This window comes from Apodemus sylvaticus, chromosome 2 (genome assembly GCF_947179515.1).
Source record: "Apodemus sylvaticus chromosome 2, mApoSyl1.1, whole genome shotgun sequence".
NCBI classification, from domain to species: domain Eukaryota; kingdom Metazoa; phylum Chordata; class Mammalia; order Rodentia; family Muridae; genus Apodemus; species Apodemus sylvaticus.
Window position 1 is genome coordinate 13372948 of NC_067473.1, and position 4296 is coordinate 13377243.

The window sequence follows — 4296 nt, forward strand, 5'->3', positions numbered from 1 at the left end:
AAAATCTATTTTGACTGTACAGAGATGATTCTTATTTGTAAAATATCTTTGAAATAAGAATAAAGAAACAAAGTAATCAAAGAAAATCAAAGCAAAATATTTTTATATTAAAATAATATCGATATAAATGACATACATAGAAATAGCAAAGATAGTGAACAGATCAACTTTACATGATGTAATATATGTGTATGTATATATCTTACACATGCTTAATTATTTATGTGATAATAATGCTCTAATATACTACTTCACAGGTACAAAATGTCACAATTTGATAAGCTAAAGGCCTCAAATTTCCTAAAAATGTCAGGCCTCCATTTATTCTTTCAACACACTTTTATCCAGTAGGTATAGTACTACAATGTATGGCAAGATTGTACTATTTCTTTGCCTCTGCTTTTGGATGTCTGTGAATATTTGATCATTTTTAAATAGCTGGAGTTTTAGATGTTTCATTTTTATACTGCTGAAAAATTTCTATCATTAGTCCTAATTTTGTTATTTGACATAAAAAATATAAACTTTATACCAATCTCCTAACCATATGAATTTTGCCTCATTATTTGCCCTGGATGAATAATTTCTATCATTTTTCATTAGAGGGAAAAGTTATGACTTATGTTTTCTATCCTTGATTCTGAGAAATGCCTTCAAAATGACAGTCTGACATTACAGAATATTTCTCTTGGCCAAGTCATAGTTAAAAGAAATAAACTGCCAGGACTACCTATCTTAAAATGTCACGTAAGAATACATTGTTTCCATCAGACGTTTGTCACTGTGACAAATACCTGACAGAAATAATTTTAAAACCAGAAAAGTTTATTTTGGCTTAGTTTCAAAATTTTCAGTCCATGGTGACTTGGTCCATTTCTGTGGGTCTAAAGGGAAATAAGACTTCATAGTAATGAAGCCATCAGACCAGGAGGACTAGATCATTATAGCTTGGAAGCAGAGACACTGGAAGACAAAAGATGTAGGAACCAAGTGCACCCTTCCAGCACACAACCCCTATGACATACTACATAGAGCCAGCCTTCAGAATTTTCATCACCTCCCCAACATGACATAGAATCACAAACCTACAAAGAGATTAACCCACTCATCAAGCCAAATCAGATCAAACATAATTGTCTCTGAATGTTTGAATCTTCCTGATGGAAACCAAATCTTCAGCATATAAACCTTTTGAGAGATATTTCCTCCTTAAACTGTAACACATATATTTCATATTTTAGAAAACATTTGAAGGTCCTTAAGAGGAATATGAAGCATGTATATGTATTGGAGGAGTCACCTCTTTGTTATGATACCTTCCAGTACATCCTTCTTCTTGCCAATTTCTATTGCTTCTCCAGTTCTGGAGTTAAAAAGTCATGTGACAGTTGCAGATAGACATTACAGTAGTTTTGTGAGCATGTCTTTGTTTCTTTCCTTTGCCGTACCTCTGGTTCTTATGCTTACATGTCTATTTTCAATTCTCTCTTTCTTTCCCTTTGATGCTTGCTCTGTCTCTCTGTTGCTATCTTGCTTTCTTGATTGAATCTGCCTTCCTCCTTTATGTTATGTGTGACACTAGACACTTGGTTGTCCATAGGTTATATGTCACCTCACTTCACAAAGTCATCTATCAGGATTTAAAAGAGGACAGTACATCCATAAAAGAAGAGGAAGAATAGGAAAGGGGGAGGGGTAGAGGGGGGTAGGAGGGAAGAGAAAAGAAAGAAATAGAGTGAAAAAGAACAAAAGAAAGGAAGGAAGGAAGAAAGGAAGAAAGGAAGAAAGGAAGAAAGGAAGAAAGGAAGGAAGAAAGAAAGAAAGAAAGAAAGAAAGAAAGAAAGAAAGAAAGAAAGAAAGAAAGAAAGAAAGAAAGAAAGAAAGAAAGAAAGAAAGAGACAGAGGGGGGAAGGAGAGAGGAAGGGAGGGATTAAGGAAGGAAGGAAGGAAGGAAGGAAGGAAGGAAGGAAAGAAGTAAGGAAGGAAGAGAAAACTATGCAAAAGCTTTCTGAATGTATCTGAGTTGCATTTTTTGGCATCTAAAATACATTTATATTGCATTCACATTCAAGTGAAAATATCAAGGCTGAAGCTGTATTCTCCTCCCAGCTAGAATTCCTTAGAAAACACCTGAAGACTCAGCCTCCTTCCACAACCTAGTAAGATACTTGTGCCTTGACTGTGAGACTAAATGTAAATCACCCCATAGCTCTGTTCTAACAACTCAGTGGTTACCTTTTTCTCACTTGATCTTAATTCTAGGCTCCTGCTGACTTACCTGGCCTGAATCTCATGTTGGCTAATTCAACACTTCAGTATGCAAACCTGACCCCAAGTTCTAGCACTTCTGGATTTGGAGTACAAGTTTGCCTGTGTTTCAGTTGAATCTTGCAGCTGGAATTCTCTCTCACCCCAGCAGTACCTTTACTATTTATTGTTCCTCTTCTCCCTAATTAGCTGAAAATGCCAGCTGTCCTCATCTTTTCCACTTCCTAGTGCCAACCTTATTTGTAGAAGGAGAACATATCAAGGTCATGGTCCACACTAACTTCTGTTCAGTCAATCAGTTACTTTTGTTTTATGTTACTAGCTTGCTCTTTAACATTTGAATCCATCTTAGTCTTTATAGGTAGTAACACTTACTAGATTAATCATATGAGTATATAACTATTCTATGTTATTATATTCTAAAACATTCATAAACAGGAACAATTACTGCATTCATATTTTCCATCCCTTCATCCTTCCAGTTGCCCTGAAGCTCTATACTGCTCATTTAAACACAATAATTTACAACAAAAATTTTCAATTGGCAAAACAATTATACATATTTATGAGGTGCCATTGAGAGTTATATTCAAAATGAGCATATTTACATTTTGAACAAAATACAAACATTTATTCTAGCTTTCTGAAATTTGCAGGCAAATGGGTGGAACTATAAAATATCATCCCGAGTGAGGTAACCCAGACACAAAAGATGTATGTATTCACTAATAAGTGGATTTTAGCCCTTAAGCTCACAATGCCCACAATACAACCCACAAACCATATGGAACATAGAAGGAAGACCAGAGTGCAGATGCTTTAGTCCTGCATTGAGGTGGGAACAGCGTGATCATGGGAACTGGAGGGATGGGGGGGCTGGGAAGGAGAGAGTAGGGGGGAAATAAGAGGGCAGTATCAGGAACTGGAGGAGATGTAAGAGAGGTACAAAGAGTCAGGAAATCAAACAAAAATATGTAGTAGGGGAGGTGAGGAACTGCAGATATCTACTGGAGGGTCCAAGACACCAGGGAAATGTGAGACTCCCAGGACCCAACAGGGATGACTTTAGCCAAAATGTGCAGAGAAGAGGGAGAAAGAACCTCTTGAGATCACCTCCAGTAGATAGGCACAGTCCCTGGTGAAGGGATGGGGTCACCCACCTATCTCAAGTTTTTTAATCTAGAAATGTCCCTATCCAAAAGAAAAACAGGGACAAAGATGGAATAGAGACTGAAGGAGGAGCCAACCAGGGACTGCCCCATCCAGGGATCTATCATGTCTGTAGACATCAAACCTAAGGTGCTTGCTGACAGGAACCTAGTGTGGTGGATCCTTGGGAGGTCCAACCAGTAACTGACCAATGCAGATGTGGATGCTTGGAGCCAACTATCAGGCTGAGCTCAGGGAACCTGGTGGGGGACCTGGCAGAAGGAATGGAAGGGTAGAAGGGTATCATAACCTCATTGGAAGAACAACATAGGTTGGTCTGACCAACCATGTAGCTGGATTAAAATCCCTCTACACAACCCCCTTATCATAAAAAGAAAAGTAAGAAAAACTTTCATTGGGCAAAAGTAGAGACTTGGAACTTCATCTACAGAGAAACCTCTGAGTTAATACCCTTCTTAATGTCTGTGTCAACAGGTCTTGTTTTTCTTAATTTCTGTACCTTTTATCTTCTTACCACAGCATGCTTGCTTTAATCGTGTAGAACAATCATTAAGTAATTGCAGATTACACCCTTTAAAACATCTGAGTTATAATTTCTTCATCAATAAAATATAAATGTTTTAAACAGATATCCTAGAATCCTATTGTAGTGCTATTACAAAATTTTGGTATCATGAAATCCTTATAACTTGATAACTCCATGCTATTCCATGAAAAAATGCCTTATCTGGAGGATACCACAGGAGAATTTTGATATACATGAAACTATTGCTAAAACACATAACAGATTTTAGCCAGAAGCTATTTTTACTTTGCTAGCAGACATTTGTCAATATCTAGCACACTTGGCCCAATGCT